Genomic DNA, 16,912 nt, shown 5'->3' on the forward strand with positions numbered 1-16,912 from the left:
ACCCATCCACAAACGTCTTCTTGGAGATAGCCTATGCTCCTTGCCTAAGCTTATCACCTCACTCTGGGGGCTCACCGTTGTGCTAATCAGGCACCGCCAAGCTCTGCATCCCTGTGTAGGCTCAGCTGGCACTCACAGGACAAGTCTATTTTTGCCTGAAGTAAGGAAAATAATGCGATTTTTTTTTTTGTATAAACATCTTCGGACCAGACTCTTGAATGCTGCATTGAATTCGTTTCACTCTGCTTTCATCTGACCACCTTTCTATGTGAAAGGGAGTCCTGCCCCCGCCACTCCGACCTTGGGTTGTGGGTTTCTCTGTATCTCCACACTGACCCACGTGGAATAATAGAGGTTCAAGCCTGTGATCACTTGAAACTGACTTGGAATGGCCTCAGTTTTAGGTTTAAGATTGCATTTGAATGTGACTCTTGTTTGTCTCCTAGGAGGCCCATGGGTGCTAGGGCTGGCTTTGAAATTCAGATCAAGGGAGGTGACCTTTCCTCCTGGGAGAGCTAAGACTCAGTGATAAGTCCTTATTGTGAAACCTTTCAGGGGATGACTTATCATTAAACCACACAAAACAAAGGACATTAAAGAAGTGTGATGGACCTGACTCAACCCCTTGAAATCAAAGAAATTTGAAAGTAACCTCCCAAGTCCAAAGTCAAGTGTGCAATATGAAGTATCATGGAAGTATTTAGCTCTTGGGGAGAACATTAGCCTGAGTCTGAAAAATACCGCTGCAGGGTATAGAACTAAAGTCAAGATTTGTTTCAGTTGTTTTACTCATCTTATTCAGATACATATGCACATTTTCCTACCTGTAAACCTATGGTAAGAAGGGTTTTAACGAATTTGTTTAATGCTGTATCTGTCTGACTGCATGGTTATATTCAAACCAATTTAGAAGCCTCCACTTTTCATGTGCAGTGAAGATTTATGTTTTTGACTTTGAAGTCAACAACTGTGTATCATTTAATGCCAAATCAAATGCAACATAAAATTACCTTGTATTCATTTAAATGAATTTGCAGATTTATGGCAGACTGGCACAGATCCAGAGAACTAAGGAAAGGACAATCACAGCAGATAAGGAAGGAAAATGAAGTAAAAATCTGGGAATTAATCACTTGTAAGGTCAAGGTCTATTCTTGAAAAGACTCAGGAGCAATTTATTCTACAATCAATTTGCAAGCACCCAGAGTGTAACAGAGTGGCAGGTAGCCTGGACCACTCAAAACCAAGCCTTGCCAAATGAAACTAATTTCCCTCTTTGACAATGTGACTGACCCCATGGACTAGAAGACCCACTGGTTACAGCCCAGTTTGACCTTTGCGCTATAATCAATGCTATTTCACGTGGAATGATCATTTAAAACTTGCAAAAAAAATGGCTTGGGTGGAATAATCAGGTAGCTATTGAACTGGTTGGGGAAAATGCTCTTAGGCTTGGTCAGTAAATAGCATAAGGGCAAGTTTGTGGTTACTTAGAAGTTTCCCACAGGTTTGATTGTGGGTCTGGTTTTCTTTTAACACATGGTTTCCTGAGAGGATCTAAAACATGTTCAGAGACCTGAAGCAAAGTGAGCTTTATTATAGTATCTTTGCCATAATCTCTAAGAAGAAGACTGGGAATCCAAAGTGACTTTTAACAAGTTAGAAGTGTGATCAGAATTAATCAGGAAGGAATTACACATTGATTAATGCTAATATATATATATATATTAGCATTAATGCTAATATATATATATTAGCATTAATGTATATATATATATACATTATACACTATGTATATATATACACACAGAGTCGGCACAAATGATGTCCCATATTTATTACCAAATCATAAGCATGTCATTCTGTGACATAACAGTATTGCACTCAAGCACACCATATGACATTTTATGTGAAATGTTCAAATGAAAGCTATAAATTATTACAGCCATATTATTATCCTACCAACCACACACACTCAAGCAAGCCTTACTTCTGCCAGACTGCATACACACACATACACACACACACGATAAAAACACTACTAGGTCTCATAAATGCAAAATGTAAAAATCTATTTTTGTCACCAAAACATACATGTATGTTTGCCATTCTCAGTGAAAATGCTTTGGAAGACCTCACTGAGCTGATAGGATAAGAAAAATAATGTTCATCTCTTACATACCAAGATAGATCTTAAATAGATAATAATGGCCATGATTATTATTAGCAAGTGTTTTTGTTCTTGAGAATCAATAATAGCTGAGAATTACATAGTACTTATTATACACCATTCTTATAAATACTGTGTATACCATGTAATAAGCACAACATCCTGTGAAAAATTCTATTACAATGTCCATTTTACAGATGAGATACTAAGAGTAACTGGCTTATGCCTACAGCTCAACTTCCTATAAAACCAAGAGAAGTCTGTTCGCCAGTAATTGTTAGTACTGCATCTTTCCAATTATGCCATGATATACATCCAGTCCAATCCACAGGCTACACTCTGGACACTCACGTCCCCTCTTCTACAGGATTGCTAGAGGACTGCTTTAGGAAATACCCCCTACAACAATTAGCCTCCAATTCCTCTGCACAGAGAAGGTAGAATATAGCTTGGTAGCTCCTGTGCCTTATTAGAGATAGCTTTAACCTCATCAATTTAATATTACCAAGATAAAAGAAAAAGCATATAATAATTATTCTAAGAGTTATTAAAAGTTAACATCTTTGAAATAATCTAATTGAAATAATCTAATTAACATTCTCTAATTTTGATAGCATCTGTGGAGAACATAGTCTCATATTTTCTCATATTTATTTTAAACACGAGTTCGTTTAAAATATTTTTCAAATGCATTATTGGATGAAAGCAAAAGGGCCCTGCTAAATGTTTGATTTGAATATGTAATTGATTATAAATGTTTCATTTCAAAAGCCTTATTTAATTCATAAAATACAGTAAGGATAATCAGTTATGATTGATTTAAAAATGTCTTGAGGAAAATAGTTTTGCTATGACATTAAAAATAAACAAAAATTAGTAACCACAAAGTTCTCTTTTAGTGAAATAATATTTAGATTTTTAAGAAATTTTTATAATTTAAGTACATAGTACATCCATAAATTTAACTTTCTCACTTTATTAAAGAATTTTTGGTAAAACATTTAAAAAAATGAATAAAATTGCCATCCTCCATTGCAAAATATGTGATTGTTTAAGAATTAAAATTAATATAAAAATGACGGTGATGGGATATGTATTAATGGTATCATACAAAGTAGTATAAAATTATTACTTTACATTTGAATATTTTCCCTTTCATAATAGTTTTCAAGTGATATCCTACAACTGAGTAATGCATTTTAGGATTATTCTTAATATGAAACCACTTTTGGTTTTTCCTCCCCATTTCCTTATTAGGAGGTGACTAGAGGCTTCTATGTGGCAGAAATACTTTTTGGTAGTGAGAAGGCAGTGGCAGGAGAACCGCATGAAGCCTTTTGTAAGGCTTGCTCATTGCTCTCACAGAAATAAATTGTAGTCCTGGTCCTTTTCTTCATATTTATGTAGTACCTATTCTTGACTTATTTCATTGGTTAAAATTCTATGACTTTTATTTCTAGGAAAATGTTAAACTGATATCTACATAATATTCATAAGGCACCCTAAGTTTTATCTATTGATTTTGATTTCTATGAGGCATTTATTTGAAGTGGAAACCTGTAAATACCCTTTTCGACTTCACGCTTAAGGATCCCGATACTGGCAGTTAAACTAGGCCATTGCTGTTGTCAACCTTGTCAGCCTGAATTCGCCACTTGGGTGCATTAGGTGTAATCGAAACAAAATCAGAATCATTGGCCAATAGAGTTTTTGTCACGTGTAGTAAAATAATGTTATTCTCAACTTTCCCTCTCCCTCCTTTTGGAACTGACTTTTGGGGCCCACATAATTCGACACCTTTGGCAGACTGAGCCAGATTCTGGCTCGGAAAACCACAAAAGCTACACTGGCAAACGGTCTGCTAAGTGACCCATGAACAAAAGCGAGATTGGGTTGCCCTTTGAAATAAACCCATTTGAATTTTATTATCTCCAGAGCACCCCGTGTCTCTAATCTTGTGAAAGGTTAGCATTCCATCCATCAGAGCAAGATGAGAGTGCTGGTCGGTGTCTGCTCTTGATGATAACTGGATACAGCGGCTGAAGCTGGAAGAAGATTCATTATTTCCCGTAGCAGTTCAAAGACAGAGGGGGAATGGGCAAGGAGAGTTTCACGTTACAGCATAAGGCACAGATTCCCAGGTCAGGGTGTTTAGAACAGATGAAACCGAAAACAAAGGACAGCTATTTTGGAGAAGCTGTGCAGGGGCCCTTAAATAAGTCCCCCCAAAGCAGAGTGTTTTATGATTACCCTTGATAGAGATTACCAATTTTTAATACAAACATAGATACCTTCTTGCTGATTGTTTTGGGGATGTTTTTATGATACACAATAGAATAAAAATAGGAAAAAATCATATTTCTATATAACATGGCTCACAATGAACAAATATTATAAAACATCAAGTAAAGTGTAAAATATGAATAATAGCCTATGGTATGAGTAACTTTTTTTTCTAAATAGTCAGCTGAACGTCTTCTTTTGGGGACTTTTACATATGATCTATATAATTCAGAATATGAAATATAAATATTTTGAATGACACCCATGAATCAAAATAAGCATGTACCTTATATATGATTTATTTGATTGTAACATTATGATAAATAATGGTACATGCACTCAACATTGTGGAATAGTGGCTCTCAATAATTGATACTTTACAAAATGGTTAAAAATGATGGTTTTTATTTAGCACATCCTAAGTGATTGAGGTTATGAAAGTAAAATAGCCATCATACAGCATGACATTAATGAATAAAATATTTTTCAGAATAATCTTGTAACTGGCAAAGTAAATTTAGTAAGTGTTAAGCAAATTTATATCAACATTAAATTAATCCATTTGCATTTATCTTAATAATACTATACTTCTCATTATATACCTATACACAGCTCTCTAGTGTTTATTCCTCTAAAGTACACAATTACCTTTGAACTAAGACATCTGCGATGCCAAGTGGGGCTGATGTCCGTTTCCCGTGAGAGATTTAAGGAGTCAGGTGGGCTCCGAGGCGTGCTTTGCGGAGGCTGCCATTCTCGGCCCGTCCAGCAAACTGAAGCAAGTGGTGAGAGGCGCCTTGATTTCTATCACATTTTTTGTTGTTTTCAAGTGTTTATCGGAACATTCTTAGAATTACACAGTTGATAAATGTCCTACTGCTAATGTTCATCAAATCCCCACCAAACTCTCTGTTGATAAAATGATTTTAAATTCGTAGAATCGTTGACATCTAAAGTTGATGTTCTTTTTTCCTTAGTTTGGGCTGCCATCTGTAATAACAAACAATGCAACTTTACTGAGTGCTACTTACATCAATTTGAGAAATCCTTCCTATGTCTAAAAATAAATAGAAATTATTTATATTTTAAAAAGCACTCATTTGAATACCAAAAATGTAAATGTTCTTATCTCAGTGCATAATTACGTAACCTTACTAGTACTGTTGTTATTCTGTAGCCTGCACAATAGGCCTTGGAGACTACTTAGTTCTTTTTTCATTATAAGTCCTTTTTGCTTGTCATCATGAATCTACTAGGCGTAGATTCAAGAGACTCAGATTCTATCTCTACTACTTTGTGGATGTATTCCACAGTTTTGAGAAAATTTCTTGTTTATTTTCTGCCCTTTTATGCATTTCTTGGTCTTAATTCTTGGATGTCCCTCTGCAGGTTTATTATATCAAGTAATTTCATTCTATTTAAATAGGCATTTCTCTCTGTAATTAAGCAGCATTTTTGTGTTTATAAGGTCTTTTTAAATTAAAATAATATTTAATGGTTTTTCCAACTATGAAAGTCATTTATAGTCATTGTAAAAACTTTGGAAAATTAATGTACAGAAGGGAAAATACAAATAAACCATAACTTTCTACTGATTGTAAACCATTTTTGTATGTATACCTATTTTTTTACTTCTCAGATTGTATATTTATAACTTTTTTTCACAAAATTGGATTTTACTGGATATATACCTTTGTATCTGTTTTTGGTTCTAGCATTTTCTGTCAGGTCTTACGTTAAAGATAGACATCCTGTGAACCTGTGAGGTTTATGTTTCAAGACCTTGAATAGACCTTTTCCAAGGCCCTACAACTAATTGTGTACTTTTAATTTTGTGTTATGTGTTAACGAGGGTCCTCCAAATTGTATAAGCTTCAATCCTCACAAAACTGCTCCGTTTTTCGATCCCAGCACCCGCTAGCTCAGGTGCTTGGAAGTCACTTCACTTCTCTGTTCTTCTGTTTCCCCAGATGTACGATTCAGGTGATAATGATAAATGCCTCATAGGGCTGTTGAAAACATTAAATCAGTTAACATATGAAAAGCCCTTGAATGATACCTAATTCATCGTTTGTATTTACTCTTAACTTTTAAATATTCTTTAAAAATAATCATAACTTCAGCATTTTATAGTGTGAAAATATCCTTCTTTGGGAATTTTTTATTGTTTTATTTCTAATAGAAGTAGAGGAATATCTTTTATACAAAATTTTTACTTTATCTTTGCAATTGAACTATTTCCTTTTATTAGAGGGGTTTTTTTTCCCCCTAGTAAAGCATCCTGTGTTTCACTTTAAAAAAGTGACTCCGGTAATAGGTATAACAAAGTTGACATTCTTCTTGTACAAAATATAAAGCAATTCAAAAATAAGGGTGAGGATAGCAGAAAATTGGAATATATTTTTATTCAACTTATTTTCTAAAACTCATACTTTGTATGGACTTTTGCTTTCATTTAGACATCTGTTGAGCAATGTAAACTTAACCAGGACTTCAAGTATGTTTTTGGTATTGCGGGTTTTTGATGGACTAGAAAGGACATAACAATTTAATGTTAAATTAACATATAATAGTTTCATTAAAACATTTTTTACTTAATGTGCTTTTATAACTCATCATTTCCCAATGAATTTAACTTCTTCCTTCTATTGTCTATACTCGGTGCTTAAATGATACCTTGGTTAGACCACGGTAGGCATTCCCTTTGCCTTGGACATTCATTAATCAGTTGGAGCATCATCAAAGCTCATTTCTCCTTCTTCCCAAGCTGCACCCTTCCTTCCCCAGCAAAAGCTGCTGCCCTGTAACCAGTGAAGCAGAGGGTGACTTGGGAGAGAGTGCTAGGTGGTGGCAAAGGAAAAAGAGATGGAGGAGGAAAAGAGACTAGCCCACTCTTATCCCCTGGACCACTGCTAGAGCTCCTCGCAGACTCTCCACACCTCTTTCATCAGCACACTGGTCGCCTCCCAAGACCAGAGCACTGGTTGTGGACTTTGAGAAGAGAGAGAAGGGAAAATGCAAGGGAGCTTAGACTCAGCGCACTCCTGGGTGTAATGTGGCCCCTCCCTCCATCATTCACTCTCCTCCCCCTGCCTGCTTGGCCACCACCACGTACTGATGAAAGTGAAACCATTGGAGAACAGAGGAACTGCAGTGGGACACAGGGGAGCTGGAAGATGTACTGATATCTGGCCCCCCTCCCAGAGATTAAGATTTAATTACTCTGGTGTGCAGCATGCAGAGGGTGTTTTAATGGGCAGCCAAGGATAAGACCACTGACTTCTACAAAGAAAGGAGAAAATTTCATTTGGTCATTCCTCCTCACTCTTCTTAAGAACCTACATAATTTCTAGTTCCAATAACCCCAGGTCCTTGTCACCAACTGTTCACCCACAAACTAACTCTGGCCCCATGTCCCAGAGTTCACACTTGGTGGCTAGGGCTGGAGGGGTTTGTCCACCCCTCCAACCAGCAAGTAGCTGGGTAAAGAAGCAAGGGAAGCTGGGCAAAGCACTGGACTTGTGAACAGAGTAATAACACCATCCCAGTTTGGAAACTTAATAGCTTTTTCAGTCAAGTAACACAAAAAAATTTAGGTGATTTTATGGTCTATGGCTTAGGTGCCTAATGGGTTAAACAGGCATCCAGGCTTGTGGGTAAAGTGATCCCTGAAAGACAAATGGAAGCCGAGTCATGGGCAAGGCCTGTGTTGTCTGTAGGCCAAAGCCGAGGGGCTGTGCAGTGACAGTGAACTCAGAGAGCGTCTCTAGCTTTTAATTGCATCTGCATTGCTTAGAATGGAGCAGAAATGCAGTCTGCAGGCCCAGAATGGTTGTTTGCTTTGGCAGCAAACGTCAGCAAATTTCGAACTTAATGTATGATCCCCAGAATTAATAGTTTGTCTATACCACCTTGTGAACATAAATGGCCTAATCAGTCTTCCTTACTTTAAAAGATATCTTCAAAAGAAATAACCTACCGAGAAATAAAACATTTATCAATCTAATGTGTAAAAGGATCACTAACTACAGAAAAAGTGTAACCTTGAGAAATGGGAATTCAAGTTAACAATTTCTATGAACTGCGTTACCGCTTCAAATCTCCCTGTATCAACCCAACACACAGAGCTGCTTCCCAAGCAACTTTCCTTTATACAGCTAAATTATGCACCTGGTTCTGAGGATTCTTGTAGCATCTGGTTTCTTCAGCTGACACTGTTTTAATGCTATTAAATTGAAGGAGTTTGGTGCAGGTATTGATTATTTTTATTGAATATTCATGACTGTAAACTATAACTTGTCATTAAAAATTTCCTCGTGGGAAAGTCTAGTCGATTAGTAAAATACATTGGAAAAACATAAAATGGTGATGTTTAATTGAGTGAAATAATGCATTATTATATCCTTGTCTGTTTTTTTTTTAATTTACTGGTTAAAAATAATTCTCCAGAACTCTTATGTTTCCACTTATTTGGATCTAATTTATAAGAGTTTTCAACATACTGTGGGAGTAATATGATAAAAATAACCTTTGGATAAATATAGTGAGCAACTTTGAACTATGTATCTTTAACAGCTACTATAGTTATTACTTCCTGAAAATATATTTTTTTAAATTTATGGCATGCATTGTATTTTTTGGTAGGGCCTTGCAAGATGATAAAAGCTAGTTTAAATTTCTACTTTTATTAATTACCATGAAGATAAAGTTAAAAAAGGAATTAATATTTTACATTAACCTCTATTAAAGTAGAATGTGTTTGTTTTTCTTTTTCCATTTCTATACTATTTCATCTGCCAGGTTTACTGTGGGATTTTCTCCTTATGAAGCTCTCCAGAGACTCATTAGACCACTCCCTTAGAAAAACTTAGGGGTGTCTCCTTGAAAATCACTAGTCACCTAAATCTGCTAAATCACTGAAGTGGTTTAAGAAACTACTTTCGGCCATGGATGGTGTGGCTCAGTGGATTGAGCACCTGACTGTAAACCAAAGGGTCACCAGTTCGATTCCCAGTCAGGGCCCATGCCTGGGTTGTGGGCCAGGTCTCCAGTAGGGGGCACTCAAGAGGAAAACACATTGATATTTTTATCCCTTTCTTTTTCCTTCCCTTCCTCTCTCTGAAAATAAATAAATAAAATATTTTATAAAAAGTAAATTATCAAAAAAAAATTTACTTTGGGATTTGAGTACCTCGCAGGGGAATATAAAGCAATGAACAGGCTGCTGAGCAAATTTTAACATGTAAAACAAAATAATGGAAAAAGGGAACTTTTACTCTACTATTTAGAGATGATAACTAATAATTAAATGTCTTCCTACCTACATGAATTTAAAGGTGTAATTTGTTTTGATAAATTAATCTTCAAACATTTCATTTAGGATTTTGACCCTTTATGCCAGGGATTGGCAACATTTTTCTGTAAAGGGCCCTATATTAAATATTTTGGACATTTTGTACCAAATAAAGTCTCTGAGGCATATTCTTCCTTGTCATTGGGTTTTTTGTTTGATGATTTTATTCAAACATTTCAATGTGTGGGTGGATGTTATGTGTATATTTGCTGATAACATAAACATTATAAAATAATGTATATGTACATACATCACAAAATGAGTCACACTTTTTGGTCAAATATTTTCAGCGTACTTCTGTGTGCCAGTCGCTGTTCGATGTCCTGTAGCTCCGATCACATGCACTGTGCCCGATTTTCTTCTACTGGAAGCCACCCCTCGGAGAAGGAAAGGCCAGCCTCAGAGATCTGGTTCCAGTCCCCGTTACATCAACTAATTAGTAGTAGTAGTGGAAGAGATAATCACACATGAAAATTATTTTATGTAATCACTTATATTTGACATTAGAATATCATTTTGCAATATATATTTAAATGTGATTTTACCCGGTATCGTAGGAATTTACTATACTTCCCATTAACTTTTCAAGTCACAGTGTGAGAATTTGACGTAGAATGCACTGCACAGCCATCCCACTCTCCTGTTCTTTCTTAGAACTCATCCTGGCCTGTAGCAGCGGGGAGCTGCGGGTTATGTATAGTGCAGTGGTCTAGGGCAACTTGCTTAACATTTCTGAGCCTCAGTTTCCAAATGTGCTAACTATGTATGCTAATATCTGATTTACTTAAAATGTGCGTAAATCTTATAACAGAGTGTCTGGTACCGTGTATGACTCCCGTTAAACCTCAGGCAATGCTCAAAATTTCTCTACTTATGCTTGAAATTACCATCATTCTTTGTATCAAATCCATTTATCATCTTCGTTTAAGGTCTGGTATCTTTACTTTCCTTCTAAAATGTAACAGAAGCAAATGAAAATAATGAAGATATTCCGTTAACATATTGATTACATTTTAAGTCAGTTTGTGTTGGGGTGGGGGACACTTCCTTAAGGGACAGAAATTTGGTTACAATAATCCATCAAACAGAAGGATATAGATTACTACTATTAAATTATTTTAAGTTATATGGATTTCTATTAACTCCTGGGATAAATTGACTGAGTAAATCATGTTTACATGATGCAATAAATTTAATCTATGAAAGCATAAGCATACAAACACACCAGCAAGAAAACTATAAATTAATAAAAAAGTAGAAAATCACAAATGACTTCTTGTTGACAGCAATATTGCCTAGCAGTAATTATCAATTCTTATTCTTCATTTTTGAATAAATTGTTATTTTGAAAATAATTGTATATAATTTGAGCCCTATAATTTTTTAAAAATTCATACTGAAGTTCTGTTTTATACATAAAAATGCTACTGATGTTTTAAGAAAATCTACTAAAACAATATGGTAGGATATCTATTCAAAAAAGTTCTTCCCTCTTTTCCTTATATTATTGTTAACCTGTATTATGAAGAAATAAAAGATGACATAGTTTTGCTTCTTGAAAACAAGAAAATCAAAACCAAGTTCCAAAATGAGTTTATTCAAAAGATCAGGTTAGCTGTTGAATAGAAGAAGGCTTTCCTGCAATGCAGGAGACTCGAAAGTGGATTGGGAGCCAACGCAGACGTAGCATCCTGGGCGTTGCTTAAATTATGCTGAGAGTATGAATGTGAATATAGTCAACCTGGTGAGATCGTGAGCTGTGAGGTCAAGGCCAGCAGCAGAGAGGCGTAATTACGCAGGAAGTGAGGATCTGGTAGAGCAGTCCTGTCAGCTAACATGTTTTTTGAACAGAGGCCACAAGGCATTCTATACATAGATGTGCGTGGCTTTGCAACATAGGAGGATGTGAACGGTTATCAATGTAGAAGAGTTTGGAAGAGGCCAGGTGGGAAGATCAGCTACGCCCTGTGCTAAGAGGCAGTTTGCATCATCTCTCTCCCTCTGAGGTCTGCCCACAGAATGATCACTATCTAAGAGGAGCCCAGACAAAGTAGATGTATTTCTCTGATGTTCAAGTTCATCCATCTATCTGTCCACATGTTATTCACCACTCTTAGAGACCCTCCTGTAGGATGGGCACCACACGCCAATGATAATATTGGCCACCAAGAATCTTACCTGTGCATATAACTCGTATTTCAACTGCTTCTTATAAACTACAGCTCCTCAAATTTAGCTCATCAAAAAGTTGTGAGGTTGATGAAGTCTGGAAATACGCTGGTATTTTCTCAGAGTGTTTTGATGCCGCATGTGTAGGCCTTTGGAATTTATCGGTAGAAGGTTGGCTCTCAGTGGGTGGGATGAGAGGGACTTTGTCCCCCCAGGGGGTATTTGATAGTGGCTGGAGACATTTGAGAAATTTTCAGTCATCACTACTGGGGGAAGGGTGTGCTATTTGTATCTAGTAAGTGGAGGCCAGGGATGATTTTAGGGTTGCACAATGCACAGGACAGCCCCTCACAACACAGGTTTTTCATACCCAAACGTCAGCAGTGCTGAGGCTGAGACCTGGCTGTAGTGGATCGACATTCAACTGTAAAATACCACACGGCTATGACTCACCAAGGGTGATGCTTTATGTGGCCAGGACTCTGTGAGCGACACCAGTCTTCATCTCTTCTCCCATGGTCTCACCTCCTGGGCGTGGGAAGAGATAGGCCAGCAAGATACTGTGTTTTCTTACCCTCAGTTTCTAACATAAAAGAGCATAAATGGCTCTGTGCCTGTTTTCCCACTAACGCTCCTCATTATCTCAGTATTTTCTTGTAGTTGTATCAGGTTTTCAGGTGAGCAAGAAGACTGTTGGCAAGAGAAATCATCTCAAAACGTACTTGAACACTGGCAGGTGTATGCGGAATGAGGAAGGGTGCTCCACTCATTTAACCTTGAAAAAGGCATGGTGGGGACAGGGAGGTAGCTTTATGGTGTCTATGAGTCATCTCCCTTAGAGGGTATCAGCTCTTTGAACCATTCTACCCTCCAGGCCAGCTTCTCCAGGTGTGTGTGTGTGTGTGTGTGCTTTGTTTTTTGTTATTTTTCCCCCCAAAGCTGGGGTTCTGGGTGGACTGAATTGATTTACCATGCCTTTGTGGGGAAAGGGTAGAAAGAAAGAGATTAGGAGAGACATAACACTCAACACAAATGCATGGGCTTAGGGAAGTAAATTCGGTATTGCCACCTCATCCCAGTAGGGCAAGTTCTATCTGTAATCATGTAGATATACAATCTCCACTGACCAGGGGCCAAAGCTTTTTACTCATTGGTTCTGTGATTACACGGATTTATACCATCATCCTGAAACATTAGTTTTAAATGACATTTCAGTAGGAAGTATTTCAGAGAGCGTGAAATGGAACAGGAACATGCTGTAATTTCTAGATAAACGCTGTAGTGTCCCCATACCCAATCCACCACAGAATGTGCTTATCTGTAGTAGCATTAACAAGACATTTCCAGCTTGATTGGGCAACCCTTTCACTCTTTCTTACTGACTGCAAGTTCCTAGAGTGCCTCTCGTCTGCTCTTTCCCTCCTTCTCTTGCCCCCCTGTGGCTCTGGGTGCATCTTACATTCTGATCCATTCATTAGGAGGCCTCATTTGAAGCCATTCTCCAGTATCCTGGGGCACCTCTTGGCTCCTAGGAGCTTATTTTGGCTCCTGCAAGGGCTCTCCCAGTGCTCAGGCAGCATGCACAGACTTTCTGCTTTTGGAGCAGCAGTGATTTTTATCTACAAGATTGTTCTCCCACTTGAGTCAGCCTGCCCTGCAGCCAACAGATGTTCGCATCCAGATCTGCCCTCTAGATGAATAAAATCCTCCCACAGGCTAACACTGGTTGGAAAGAAGTTCCTTTGTGCATCTATGAAGCATAACTGAGCCCTAAGCAGTCACTTTTGATGTATATTTTGTGATTAGGGAAAATTTTAAAAGCAAAAACTTTTTTCTGCCAAACTGTTTCTTGCAGATGAGATTTCTTTTTTTTTTTTACTGAAGACTTTATCCAATGTGAGCTTTACACGCTGATTAAATGAAGGGTTAGATTTGAGATTGTCTTTCCTTATATTTCTCCCATCCAATTATGATCTCACCTGTAAGTGGAACCTAATCAACAAAACAAACAAGCAAAATATAACCAGAGACAGTGAAATTAAAGAACAAACTGACAGTAACCAGGGGGAAGGTGGAAGGGGATATTGGGGGGAAAGGAGGAAGGGTCGTCAAGGAACATGTACAAAGGACACAGGGACAAAGCCAAAGGGGAATAGGAGTGAGGGTGGGAGGTGAGGATGGCTGGGGTGCGGGGGAGTTATGGAGGGAAAATGGAGACAGCTGTACTTGAACTACAATAAAAACTAAAATGAAATGAAAAAAGAGTCGACCTTCAGCAGGTTGAAGTCTGAGTCTGTGGACATGCTGAAACGGAGATGAGCATGCGTATGTCTGGAGGGCGTTAGTTTTGCCTCAGGACCTCGGACGCCCCCATCCTTCATCAGCTCTCAGATCAACGTGCCTTCAAGTAACAACATTTGTCATAATTGCCTCATGATTAGCGTCTTTCAGTACCCATATTAACTTTGACTATGAGAGCACTAAACCATATAACAATTTTGAACAAGGAATAATGAATTTAGAGGACCAGTGAAGCTACAGCAAACTCCTAAGGCAATGCCACACCCTTAGACACACATTTAAGCTTGGAATTGAATGAATGAAATGTTTCTTGAGCCATATGTACTGAAATATGGTAACTTGGTTTCTATATTTAATCATCAATCCTTAGGTGTAAGGGAATGAACCACATGGCCCAGTGAGCGAGCAGTCTGGTTCGAACCGTTCAACATTGGAGTGGGCATAAGCCCCGTATTTCCTGTTTCTGGTGTCAACAGGGGGAGAGCAAAAGGAATGTGACCTTCAGTAAAAGAAAAAAATAAAATAAAATTTTTATTCCTCTACAGAATCATTTATACGCTAAGTCTTTGAAAAACAGTGAGAACCAGAGGACTTTTTTTTTCTTTTAGCTCTTTGCAAATCCAGACCACGCTATCGATCACTGACTATTCATTGCTGAAGGCAGGCCTCTGTATTTAATAAATTAAGCCTTAATTCCTGAGTCTAACAAAATAATTGACCTCAAATAGAAGATAAATGAATATGCTGTTCTGAGCTCATGATCAGAATCCACTTTCTAGTCTCATTTTATTAGTGTTTTTCAATTCAGTGATTTTTTCCCCCTTCTTTTCTAATTTCTTTTCACAGTCTATAACACCTTTTACCCTACTCCTCTATCATCAAGGTTAAGCTGTTTTTATTCTTTGTTTCAGGACTGAAAAGTTTTATATGCTATTTTTACACTTTGGCATTAATATTAATAATTTAATATACTTTCTGTTTTAGAAAAAATAGGTGACTAGTACTTCTGAAAAAGTCTCGAAGGCTCTCATGATATCATGAAATCATAAATAATATCAATGTATAGCATATATAAATATTTTGATTAATTGATCCTTTAAAAATTTAGGAAATTTGGCCCTATCTGCTTCAGCACTGATTTTTCTTACCAAATCCTTGATCTTTGGGGAAGTTTAATAATATTTAGCCTGATTTTACACTTGAGAAAAATTAAAAGAACAAATATTTGGTCCTTGGGTTTATAAGCCCATGACCTTTAGAGAATCCCTCAGTACTTGTCGCCACTGTGCCAACAGATTTCCTTTGGTTAGGACAGTATATTCGTCATAGTAAGAGGGTAAACAAGCCAACAGAGTCCTTTTTTATTTTTAGTTTCAGTTTTGGTGTTTTGGTGTTATTTGATAACAAATATAAAATAATCCATCATTATTATAGACACTGTATCAAGACAATGATTTAATACTATATTATTCAGAACTGAAGTAGCTAAATCAAGTTCTTCAAGAAACTTCTGGTGAAGCAGAAATGACATGTTAGCTTCCATGTAATGCGTGGAGTGATTTATAGCTTTTTCCTTTGTGTGTCTCTGGAAAAATCCCCTGAAGGTTCCAGAAAGACAAGTTATTCTGTTTGGTTTTAGGTTTTTCTTTTTCAACTTAGATTTCTTGAAATGTCCAGCACTTGATTGGTCCCTGCATGAGCTAAGAGGGGACATAGCTTCAGGAGATAACAGGGAACCATGAGAGGTAAAGCAGCACCGCTCACCTGAACTTGGACTTAGAAAGTTGGCAGCATTGTCTTTCCTTAGCCGTCCCAAATCACACTCTCCACGTGGAATAAAATTAGCTCAGTCTATCCAGGTTCATTTGTGCACGTCCATACCTGTCCCACCTACAAGCACTCTTTCTTGGGGGAACCTGCTATGGGGGCCGATAAGACTCACAGTATTGAGTGGCATTAATTCTCATTGTTTGCAATAACACTCAAGTATTGTTGAGGGTAGAAGAGTTTATTTTTTGGTGTCATCTTTTTAATTTAGAGCCCCTTAATCAGAAAGCCCAATTGCCTATATTTTGCCCAGATTCTTTCAAATGATAGTTTATAGTTATAATGATAATGCAATGTATTTCATAATTTTTTGATTCATTATGGCCAACTAAATTATGTTCATTATACTTTTGGTATTAAGTGAATCTAATTGCATTATGAATCTGTGAACACTGATAATTGACTGCTATATATAGCAGCTATAAAAAATCCAAAATATTACAGTAATTTGAATATCCTACTTATAAACTATTCCAAATAAAAACAAGTTAATTAAATATAGTGTTAAAACTGCTTTGTAAATATGGTGGAGCAAATGTTTTTATTAGTATGCATTTGCTGTTGTTAATGACAACATTTTACATCCTATTTTATTTAAACTTTATGTCAAACTGTAGGATTTTCTAAAATTTAACAATAAATGAAAAGAGAATTGAGCAACTATGGAGGAATAGTAAATGGTGAACTCCTAATAACAACGGATGTTCTTTCAAATATAAATAACATGTTTCTCTGTTTTCTTTGACTCGAAGATGATAGATATAGGGCAAATCTCATTTAAAATACTGTTGTCATCGGTTTATTGATAC

The 16,912-nt window shown here is 36.9% G+C and overlaps 1 protein-coding gene across 1 annotated transcript in view; it reads left to right on the top strand.

The window, feature by feature from the left end:
• The window catches only part of GPC6 (glypican 6), a 1,001,808-nt gene that overhangs the window by 487,600 nt on the left and 497,296 nt on the right, over positions 1–16,912 (top strand). The gene's annotated exons all lie outside the window — the stretch shown is intronic.

Source organism: Desmodus rotundus, chromosome 13 (genome assembly GCF_022682495.2).
Source record: "Desmodus rotundus isolate HL8 chromosome 13, HLdesRot8A.1, whole genome shotgun sequence".
Taxonomy (NCBI): domain Eukaryota; kingdom Metazoa; phylum Chordata; class Mammalia; order Chiroptera; family Phyllostomidae; genus Desmodus; species Desmodus rotundus.